Raw genomic sequence first — 12,019 nt, 5'->3', positions numbered from 1 at the left:
AGGGAAAAATACAGTAATTGAACACGTGATGTAGCACACGCATATCATCTTTGTGAAGGCTCAGCCCCCTCAAATATTTTATTGAGGAAGCCAAACTTATTGATCACTTATTATTATTATTTTAAAAATGACTCAAAATAACTTACAGCAATAAATAAATAGTGTATACATCACAACCTGCATAAAATAATTCACACATAAATCTAAAACACATTCATGTTTTTAAAGAAGGGATTAAAGGAGTGATTAAGACATCCCAACCACTGAAGGAGGCTATAGGTAATTAAAAGTCAAAGTTTGGCAGAAAATAAATCCTTTTGCTTAGTGCTTAGTGCCTTAAGATATGTAATGATGGCGCCAGGCAAGCATCCCTAGGGAGAGCATTCCACAGTCTGGGAGCCACCACTGAAAAGACCTAATCGCATGTTGTCATCCTCCAGACTTTCCGTGGAGAGAGCACACCGAGAAGAAAGTACTTCTTCACACAGATTGTTGGAATCAGTCTGTCTTGGGAGACTATGGAGTGTGTGCTGGGGAATTTCAGGGCCTGCTGTAGCTGCAGAGACAGGTAACTCTGGGTCTGGAAACCAAGCCTTATGAGGAGTGCTTGAAGGAGCTGGGCACGTCTAGCCTGGGAAACAGGAGAATGAGAGGAGATATGATAGCCATCTGCAAATATTGTATGGCCTTTCACATGGAAGAGGGAACAAGCTTGTTTTCTCCTGCTCCAGAGAGTAGGACTCAAACCAATGGCTTCAAGTTACAATAAAGGAGATTGCGACTAAACAAACGGAAAAACTTTCTGACAGTAAGAGCTGTTCACCAGTGGAACAGCCTCCCTCAGAAGGTTGTGGACTCTCCTTCCTTGGAGGCTTTTTAGCAGAGGTTGGATGGCCATCTGTCATGGATGCTTTAGCTGAGATTCCTGCATTGAAGCGGTTGGACTAGATGACCCCTGGGTCCCTTAAGACTCTACCATTCTATGATTCTATTAACTCATAACTGCTGCCTCCTGTGTTTTTGATACATGAGCAGCAACCAAGTGACCTCTCTGGGGTGCAAGCCTGGCAGTGTGTAAGGAAGTCCTGAGCTGTCCAGACAACAAGACCCCCTCTCAGCCTTGCTGATGTGGCCCATAGGAAAGCAGAGCAATATGTTTGGCACCCGCTCAGCTGGAGGAGTTGCTGGAAGGAGGCATGCAAGGGCCATCCAACCATTTTAGGGACCTCACTCTGGATTTGTGTAGGCTTTGCTCCTTAGCCTTTTCTTCTCTCAAATATGTCCCACAACACAGTGGGTATGGATTTTTCCTCAGGGTTTGCTCCCAAAGCCTTTCTTTAAAAAGAGTACAGCCACAAAGCAGTGGAGGTTTAGGACCAGAGTTTTCCTTCTCCTAGGTGGGCTACCTTCCCAGGGTGGTGAGCCCCATCTGCCCCTCATTTTCCTCTACAGTACATGCAAAAACTGCCTTCTTGATCGTGAGACCCACTATTGGTCTCATCCACTCCATCCACTGGTGTGCTGGGCTTAACCCGAGCAACGCGGTCCAGGTCCAGTCCCGAATCCAAGGATTCCACGAGGAGTCAGTCCAACAGGGCCAAATCAGGAAACCAGGCTAGGTCAGGCACAGGTTAACAGGCAAGTTCCAGCAAGCAGCAATGTTGCTCCCGCAACCTGGGGCGGGGTTCAGCAGCCTTTTATCTCTGCCGGGGTAACAGCTGGTCCTGATCCCCCGATGACTCACCTCCCTGTCTCGCCCGAAGGCAAGCACTCCTCCTGCGAGTACTCAGGTCTCTCCTTCTCTCAGACCTGAGTCTCTGCAGCTCAGGAGATGTTGGTGGGTTACTAGACCCAGAGGCCACCTCAGCCTCTCCTGACTCAATTGGTAGTGGAGCAGCTGTAAGTGATGGCCCAGCTGGAGGCAACGAGGTCATCCCCGCATCTGGAGCCAGGGCAGGCTGAGGCCCCTGACTCGGCCCAGCTGGTGCTTGTTGCAGGGGAACCTGTGCAGACTGGGGCTCTTCAGAATCAGGCCCCAGACTAGGTTCAGCTGCCGCCTGAGGCAAAGGATCCGGTGCGGACTGAAACTCCTCTGGCTCCAAGTCTGAGCCTGAGTCCCAGGCCATCACACCTGGTGCCTGTAGTGATGACCAACAACTTGATGGACTTTAAAAGGACATTAGACAAGTCCATGGAGGATACAGCTACCAATGGCCACTAGTCATCATGGCTATGTGGTACCTCCAGTACCATTTGCTGGGGGGTTATGGGTGTGAGTGTGCTATTGTGCGCCCAACCTACTTGTCTGTTTTCCAGACATATCTGACTGGCCGTTCACTGTGAGACCAGAAGGATGAACTGGGTGGGACTTTGGACTGATCCAAAAGGCCTCGTTCTATGTTCTTCTGCTTGAACCTGGTAAGTTATGCATACAAAGCACACGCTCCATCACTGACCAATGACCACAAGGAGCTTGCCTCCTCAACATCAGCTGCAGTGGAAATTGAAAAGGTGAGAAATGGAACAAAGGGTAAGAATCAATTTCAGAAGAAGTCTGGAAGAGACTGGGAAACCCTGTCATGAAGCCTTCAAGGCTAGATCCTGCAATATATGGGGTGAACAGGAACGGGGAACGGCACATTATGATGGGTAGTTGGAAAATCGTGAGCAGAACTAAGCGGAAAGCATCAGGAGGACCCAGAATAGGAAGTGGCTGATTAAAGGACCAGGAGGTCTCTTGCAGGAAATTTGCAGCAGAAATCTCTTCCTTCCTCAATATATGAAGATCAGATTTGAAACAGAAAGGATATGCCCTACCAAAATAAAATACCCTTCTGAACAAAGTGTTTCTTTAAAAGCACAGGTGTGACTTTGACAACAGGATACCATGATGGGCATCTTCTACCATGGTCCCTGCGGAATGTGAAGCATCATCTATTGGTTGCTTCAGACATAGCATTTTGCCCAGGATTTCCCAGACCCACAAGATCAGGCCCTGTTATTCCTCAGTTCCTGTTTTCACCTGTTTCAGTTCTTTTATCGTGCTGCTTGTTTTTATTACAAAGTTTCACTAGCTCTATGTTGTTTTTGTACACCAAAGTCTCCTGGATTCTTTAGGGGAAGCCACAACTGCTTAAAGTGGTGTGATACTGCTTTAAATATATACTGTGCATGGAGCCAAAGTGTCCATCATATCCTGGCTTTTCAAAAGGCTTTTTTAAAAAAAAAAAATAACTGTTTTAGGATATGTGTAATGAGAAAACATAAGTTTGCCACTGATGATGATAGCTTCCTTCAAAGAGTTAGGGCATTGGCCACCACAAAAATCACTAGGGGAAGTCAGTGTTACTCCTTTATCCATCATTACTGACATGTTTCCTGTGCTAGTGACTCTGTAGACAGGTCTGTTATTGATGGACCTTTTCCAGTGGTCTCTTGCCATCACTTACAGCCTGTGTGTGTGGTTTTTTTTCTTTCATTCTTTCAAGTGAAAAAACAAAACAAAACATTGGTTATCATTGGGGTGGGTGGAGAAGCCCTTTTGAAAGCCCATTTTTTGGTGTGTGGAATGCCTTTAAACTACTGGAACAAGGCCGGAAATATGTGCAAGGCGTGACGGACACCCTAATCTATGTGTTCAACACGGAAATCTCACCAACATGTAATTACAAGTTGCTGAAAGATCTTAAATGCAGGAGAGGGAGAGAGAAAACAAAGTCCCTCATTGGGCGGAATTGCATTTCAGTGCACGGAGCCCAAATGACTGCATGAAAGTTTGAGCACTGGGTAGCCAAAGAGGTCGTTTGTTCCGCAAAACAGAAAACTTCACCATGTGAAGCTTTCCCCATTCCTGTCCATCACGGGCCTGATGGGAGAAAGAGTACCAGGTAAAAATTTCCCTTCTGTTTTATGCCTTAAGGTACATGAGGCCTCTTATGGCCTGGAATTTAATAGGAACATAATTGGTAGGAAATATGTCCTCTCAAACAGCACTCTCCCTACTGGAACTCTTGTCTCTTTCTTTTTATCATTCCTGTCAATACCAAAGTTCTGGCTCACATGCCAATCATTATGTCCCCAAAACGGCACCACGCAGAAGAAAGAATAGGGCTATCAGCAGGCTCAGGGGAACACCAAGGCTTGCAAACACGCGAGTGTGTGTATGCGTGTGTGTACATGTGGAGCCTCCTTACATGGGGAAAAGGGAAAGTGGGAAGCAGCAGAGTTCAGATCTGGAACTGGGAGCCTCAAGCCAGATCCAAAGTGCAAAGGAAGATTGTACTGTCTGCAGGAAGAAGAGGAGGAAGCAGGAAATGGAGGGGAATTTGAGCAAGGGCAGAGGGCAGAAAGGAAGTGAGGGGTTTGTTTGAAGGCACTTTATCACTTCCATGCCCCTCCCCATTTCGTTTTTTTCCTGGAGCTGGCGCTACTTCCCACACCAACATCCTTCCCGTTTCCAAAGGGGTGAGGGCGGTCTGGAGCATAGCTGTCAACTTTCCCTTTTCTTGCGAGGAATCCTATTCAGAAAAAGGGAATTTCCCTTAAAAGAGGGGAAATGTTGACAGCTATGGTCTGGAGAGCAGCCACAGTGTGGGGTCCCTCCCACAAGGCCCAAGGCAAGCTTTGCCTCACATGATTCGACAAATAACAACATATTTCACATTACCGCTCCCATCCTCAAGGTCTTTTCTCTGAAGTTAAGTCCTATTGATTTTGGTAGAGCGAACTTTTAAGTAAGCACACTAAAGATTACAGCCTTGTTCTGTTCTCTAGTATATATGGTTCAGCTGTACTTGGAATATACTTGGGGAAAGTGCCTTTCCTTCAAGGAACTACCAGGGCAAACAGTTGGGTGAGGGGCTGGAGGGGGTGAAGTTCTTGTTGAAGGTGGGAGCAATTGCCCTTGCACGCCTCAACTCTGGAACCCCTTATAAGGGGGAAGAGCCACAGTGGCTTTCCATCCAAGATGACTTCAGGCATATCACATTAGCCAGTGATGCACAAAGGAACTGCTACAGTATTTCCCATGGCAGTGGCAGCTAAAGTCCATTGGGTCTGGTAGGGTGTAAGCCAGGAGGACAACAGTAGGTGGCGCTAGAGTCAATGGCAGACAGACCCAACTACTTCTAGTACCATCCTCCTTCCTGGGCAACACAGAGACTAAGGTCGAGATAGTGGTGCCACCCCCTGGACTGGTTGTAAGGAAGAAGGCAGATAGGAAGACTAATTCATGTTGATTATTTTGTATTTAATAACAACAACAAACAAACAATTAGCATTAGTATTAGTATTAGTCAGTGCTTTTTTTCCAAAAAAAAAAAAATGTTTAGGGATACTCTCATTTTCCTACTCATATTGAAATACTGTCCCTCAATGAGGCCAACCTTAGATTCACAAAATATTGAGGAGTATGCGTACCCCTGCACCCCCCTCCCGAAAAAAGCACTGGTGTTAGTATTTATTACTCACACCCTGCCCATCTGTGTGGGTTGCCCCAGTCACTCTGGGCAGTTTCTGACAGAATATAAGAAACACAGTGAAACATGAAACATTAAAAACTTCCCGATACAGGACTGCCTTCAGATGCCTTCTAAAAGTCAGATAGCTATTTATTTCCTTGACATCTGATAGGAGGGCGTTCCACTGCCGAGCAGACCCTCTGCCTGGTCCATTGTAACCTCACTTCTCGCAGGGAGGGAACCGCCAGAAAGCCCTCTGAGCTGGACCTCAGTGTCCGGGCTGAGTGTTGGGGGTGGAGATGCTCCTTTAGGTATACAGGGCCGAGGCCATTTAGGCCTTTAAAGGACAGCACCAACACATTGAATTGTGCTTGGAAACATACTCGGAGCCAACGTAGGTCTTGTAGGACCGGGGTTACACAGTTCTGGTGGTGGCTCCCAGTCATCAGGCTGGATTAATTGTATTTTCTGAGTCACCTTCAAAGGTAGCCCCATGTAGAGAGCATTGCAGTAGTTCAAGCAGGAGATAAACAGAACATGTGCCACTCTTTTTAAATGTTGTAAACTGCCTTGGGAGAAAGGCAGGATATAAACTCAATAAAAAAATAAATAAGTCTTGTGAGGACTATTTGTCTTCACATGCGAATGGTGTATCATGAGAAAATGGAAACAAGCAGTTTGAACAATCCAAGTGCACCATTTGTGCACCTTGAGTTTTTTATGTTCAAATTACAGACTTGTGAGATGCAAAGAGTGCTTTTAGCACATGGAAATGGGCTAAGTCCTTCACTGTGCCTTCCCCTATGCATAACAATTTTTCAGAGCTAGACAATCGGTCATTAAATCACTCTGAAAGATCATGTCTAAGAACCTGGGGTGGGGGAAGGCCTTATGTTCTGTTGAGTTAATCTTGGATTTGATTTGATTTCCATTATCCATTAGTTTGTTTTTCCTTTTAAGTCATATACTCTTTTTTTTAAGGCACTTTCTATTGTGTTGCCTTTTCTTTCCAAGAAATCACAAAAGTATGCAACAGGAATATGGAAAGCTGTGTCGTTCCAAATCTACATCGTTATTATCTGACTGACTCTCCAGGGTTTCTAACAGGGTCTTTCCCAAAGAGCTTCTTGTGCTCTGCCACTGAGCTCCAGCCCTTCCACAGCCATGAGGACTATAAAAAGCTGTCTAGTAGGACCAGGCATCGGACTCTGCATACCCCAACCCAAATAATAAGAGACCAATGAGACTGGTTTGGGGTCCAAACAGGCCACAACTTTATTGAATACGGATGAAAGAGGTTTGGCTTGGGCATGGGGTAATCAAAATACTTCCAGCCCACCTGCCAGAAGTGACGTGTGGTCGATCCAGGTGAGGGTTCCTAAAACTTACATCCAATAGGGTGACCCCCGCAGGGACCGCCATCTGGGGGAGTGCCTTCAGCCCTGGGCCCCGCCTGGGCACGCAGACATAACCATTCCCCGCAGATCCCTTTAATGGGATACCCCAGCATTTGGAGGGGCAGGCAGAGACTACAACCTCCCCTCCATCCAAAACAAAGGATTGCCCCAATGCCCAACCAGTTGTGATGATTGCTATCCAGTGGTCAGTGCCAATTAGCCCAGTGGGCAAATTCCTACCCAGCCCCTTGAAGGATGGCAACCACTGTAGCCACAGCAAAGTCATTGACGATCAGCTTAAACCCAGGGTAGGTGGGCAGGGAAACCCGGCGCAGGAACAAACAGGCTGAGCCCCCAGATGCTGGCTGCTTAAATGGGCAAGGGGCAGATCTGAGGGAAGCCCACCATTGACTGTGTTGGCTCCACCCCTGGCACAGTCCAAGCCCTGGCCTGCATCCCCATTTGCCAAAGCAGGGAGCAGGCCAGGATACAGTTCCTGATAGGCGGGTGGGGCTTATGCCCTCTCCACCAATCAGGAAGGGCACAGCCGGCTTGAATTCCCTCCAGTGAAGCCTCCTCCGTCCTGCAATACTGCCGCACGAAAAGGGTGAGCCAGCTTATACATATTTTTCCCTGCGTCAGATGCTCTACCAATGAGGTTATTGGATGAATTGCCCATATAGTTAGTGCTGTGCTCAGGATAGCAGAAGCAGAGTGTATGTTTAAAAGGAAGGAATCATCAGAAATAATAATTCCCCATAATAGTCTGTTGAACAGCATTCATCATCATCACCATCATCTTTGATCTCCTGATGACAGTTTGTTGCTGCTGAAACTGCCTTGAGCTGGCAGCTTTCTTGCCAATAAACTAGCAACAGTCCCTGGTCATTGTTTCACTACCTTTCCTCTTGATTGCCAGCTTTGGACACTTTTATTCATTAAGAAAAATGTCCCTGAGAGCCATCAAAACAAAGGTGCTTTAATTATTCTTATACATTTGGATGCTTTCAGCAAAATAAACTCTCTGGTAGTGAAGGGACTTTGGAATAAAGTAGACAGTTAAAATAAACCACATCGGAAGAGCAAGTTGGCTAGAGTAATTTTTGGCAATAGGAAACACACACACATACACAAAATGGGGTGCAATATCTTAGGAACTCTGACAGCCCAGAAACTCCCAAATACACTTTTTGTCTGATATGCCAAAAGTCATAAAGCTGCCCCGAAACCCAGTATCCAACCTCTGGCAGTGGCTAGCGCAACTCATGACTGAAGAAATATGTAATAGCCTAAGATTTAAAACCATATATCAAATGCTTTCGATTGTGTCCATATTTTTTTGTTGAAAGGGGATTGTCAGATGAGCCTTTGATCACATTTGATGAAACTTCTTCATATCCCACTGTGTCAGTTCTGCTATGGCGAAGCACTCTGTTTCAGGAGCCAGAATTTAGGGGAATACATAAAGTCAAGAAGCTACATCTGAACTAGTGCAACAAGACTGTTTACATTTTGTCCACCGCCTCTCTAGCATAGGGAGGGTATCATTTGGTGCTTCGCTTCAGGCATCAAAATGTCTTGGGCCAGCTCCACCATTCAATTTCTCATTGCTCTGGAATCCTCTTACATCACCAGCTATCATCTCATCCCTGTTCCAGCTGCTGAAGAGACAAGCTGCTTAAACAAAACAAAAAACGAAACTGAACAATGACTTATCTCTTCAGCAGCAAGAACAGAGGCTATGAAAATGACCTGAAAAGATCCTGTGTGATTCCTGCCCATGCACAGAACCCATCTCCTTTGGTCATCCAGCCAGCATGACTTAGAGATGTAGGCATTAGTAGATTCAAAACTTTCCATACCTCAAGTCCATCTGCTGCTTCCTAGTTACATTATGATTCAGAAATGGTACAGAATCATAATCATTGCTCTCTTTGCTCTTGCGAGCTCTAGGTTTTTTGTGGAGCAGGAGGGGACAGGTAAATGGAAAAAATTTGGCTCAACACACACATTTAAAGGTGAATCCACTTAACTAAGACTTCCTGAGACTTCCTCACACAAGCCAAACTTCAGTCAGTCTCTGAAATTCGTATTCCTCTGAATTCTGCACTACAGTTCTCCAACTGAAACAGGCACTGTCTTGTGAAAATGTGCATATTAGCAGGAATTCACATTAAAATGCTGGAAATGTTCAATGAGGTTGGTTGGTTGGTTGGTTGGCTGGCTGGCTAGCTAGCTAGTTAGCTAGTTAGCTAGTTAGTTAGTTAGTTAGTTAGTTAGTTAGTTAGTTATAAAAGGCAGAAAAGTGATGCAGAAATGTGAAGAACTGAAGCATTGGGAAAATAAGAAACTGGGAGAAACCAAAATGGGGCGTGTTCACCCATCCGTACCTGTGAAAGGAGTCATTCACATATCATTACCTGCCCCACCTTTGTGCATGCATATTTCTTTGTCATTTTCTTCCAACTTGAATTACTCTTAAGCAATTGTTATGTTTTGCTTTGCTGCTATTTTCCTTTCCTTTCCTTTCCTCCCTCCCTCCCCAGCTTTGTTCTTGCTTCTCTCCTGAACTTGAATGGCTCCCCTTTGAGGAAAAAACACACACACACACAGCCAACTCCCGTCCCTGCCATCACCGCCGTTCGGTTCGAATCAGGCTTGCGGTCAGTTTCAGAGAAAGGTCTCGCAATGAGGTAGAACTGACAGATCCGACAAGCGGAGTGATTGATTGTGGTTGGGAAAGTGGTACTTGAAGCATGCCATGTGACAAGCCTACTTCGCTCAGGGAAGGCCTGCCAAGTCCTTCTTCCCAGAACTCTGAGCACGTGGGCCCCGGCTGTAATGGGCGGCCGTAGATGCTTAATAATAGCAACATTGTTGCAAACTAAAGCATCTGCCAGGATCTAATATGATTAATTATACAGCTTGCTCGCTCGGCTTTTTTTTTTCTTTTCTTCAGGAGGTAGCGGTAACCTAAAACCTGTGTTCTGCGATTTAGGGAAGAAATGGCAAGGCTCTGATTCCTAGGAATGGACGCTCGTAGGTCTGCGATGTGTCTACTCACAGTCAGGAAAGCTCTCCTGGAAGCCATTTCATCTCCATCCTGCCCAGCCGCTCAGCCAACAATTGCCGTGTGGTGTTCCATTGGCAAATTCCACGCCGTCGCTTAGAAATACATAAAAGGAAGTAGGAAACTGTCAAACAATCTGAGTTATAAATCTGTTAGTGGTGTGGCATGCCAATCAGAGAGGCAGGTTTACTGGGGTTTCAGCGGGTAATTTGTTCCAGATAAGCCATGGAGTTTTTTAATTTTATTTTTAAATATCGTAGCAATTACATCACCCCAAACATACCATGTACTCACCCTTTCAATTTTCCACCCTACGGACTGACAGACTGGTTCAGTCTGTGCTGGCTGATATAATGCTTCCTTTATTCATGAGAATTCATCTGACTGAGGCCATGATTCTCCAAACCACGTCCTTCAGGGCAACCTTTGCCAGCCTGGTGCCCTGCAGATGTTTTGGACTACAATTCCCATCAGTCCCAGCCAACACGACCATGCTGCTGGAGCTGACGGGAGCTGTAGTCCAGGAACATCTGCAGGGCATCAAGTTGGCAAAGGCTGCTTCAGAGTAATCACGCAGAACACACTGAACTGAGCATGGAGAGAAAGGCCTGAGGGCTGGACTCAAGGACTTCAAGCCCACAGAAATTCAACCAGTGAATTTATTCCCAAATATAAAATTGCAGAAGCCTCCCTTTGGGGAAACAGGCTAACCATAATTGAAAATAATATATTGCTTTGCACACCTCAATTATCCGACTGCTGAGGTTCCAGCACTTACTTTGGGATTTGGTTTCCTTGGAATTGGGTTACTGGAGACTGATTGGTGTTTTGTAATATAAGATTTATTTACACATATATGCCAAAGGAACTTCAGAGGAAGAATACAATGTGAAACAGCTGAATTATAATTCATCAAGAAGTTTGATGTCATCACTTGTGGGTTACATTGAGACATGTTTCACGTAGCTCACCAATGCCAGAATATTTGTGCTATCTAGGACTGTTTCTTGCAAACGGTTCCCTACCAAACTACAAGTACTGATAAAATCATCCCAGCAGTTATCACCAGCCTGCTACTGCGTAAGGATAAAGGTATACTTAAAGGTACGTCTCATTGCCATTCAACTCCAGCTTTACCATTTATATTCTTATATATCTGCCAAGTAAGATATATTGCACCACCGGAGGCCATCTTTTAATTCTGATTGTCAGCTGGAATTGAGCTTCAGGTACCGCCAGGTGTATCCAATGCTAGTTCAACTCAGAGTGGAGCCATTGACGTCAATGGACATGGCTGATTCAGGTTCAATAGTTCCAACGGGTCTACTTTAAGAAGAACTTAGTTGGCGACAACTAATATAACCACATGTGTCCAGATTCCCCCCCCCCCCCACACACACACTTATTTTCCCATCCATCCATTTAGATTGATAGAAACCTTTGGAGATAGGAACTTGACCATCTTGCCAACTCCATAGAGCACCCCCCGTAGGTTGATGGCATCATATGTCATGAAAATCAGGGCCGGCCCTACTGTTTGACTGTAATGGTAGGGGTTGGCCCTGATTGGCCCATGAGGTGGACATCTTGATTACTGGATGCTGGGGGCTCTGTATGCCATGCAGCTTGCTGTCCTTTGTTGTGGTGCAGGATTCTGTCCTGTCACCAACAATGATGCCTGGTCGGCTTCTGTATGAGGAATCAGAGAATTGTAGAATTGTAGAGTTGGAAGGGGACCAAAGGCCATCTATTCAAAACCCCTGGAATGCAGGAATCTCAGCTAAAGCATCCATGACAGATGGCCATCCACACTCAATGAAAGAGAGTCCACAACCTCCCGAGGGAGACTGTTCCACTGTCGAACAGCTCTCACTGTCAGAAAGTTCTTCCTGATGTCTAGTCAGAATCTCCTTTTTGTTTATCTGGAAGCCATTGGTTCCCTCTTCCATGTGACAGCCCTTTAGATATTTGAAGATGGCTACCATATCTCCTCTCAGTCTCCTCTTTCCAGGCACCATGGCACCATCTTGTTGTTTGCTTCAGGCAGCCAATGGCCAGCTCTCAATACCACCACAACATTCATCACCATCAAG

At 45.7% G+C, this 12,019-nt stretch overlaps 1 long non-coding RNA gene across 1 annotated transcript; it reads right to left on the bottom strand.

Annotated features, from left to right (window-relative positions):
• Positions 1-258: 258 nt before the first annotated feature.
• On the bottom strand, positions 259-10,464 carry LOC310750790. The gene is made up of 3 exons (XR_014542277.1): positions 10,221-10,464; positions 9,921-10,021; positions 259-631 (listed from the first exon to the last, which is right to left on the bottom strand). It is a non-coding gene; the product is annotated as an uncharacterized lncRNA (long non-coding RNA).
• Between the last annotated feature and the right edge of the window lie 1,555 nt (positions 10,465-12,019).

The sequence above is a fragment of the Podarcis filfolensis genome (assembly GCF_964270895.1).
Source record: "Podarcis filfolensis genome assembly, chromosome: 15".
NCBI classification, from domain to species: domain Eukaryota; kingdom Metazoa; phylum Chordata; class Lepidosauria; order Squamata; family Lacertidae; genus Podarcis; species Podarcis filfolensis.
This window is presented reverse-complemented; position numbering and strand designations above follow the sequence as displayed.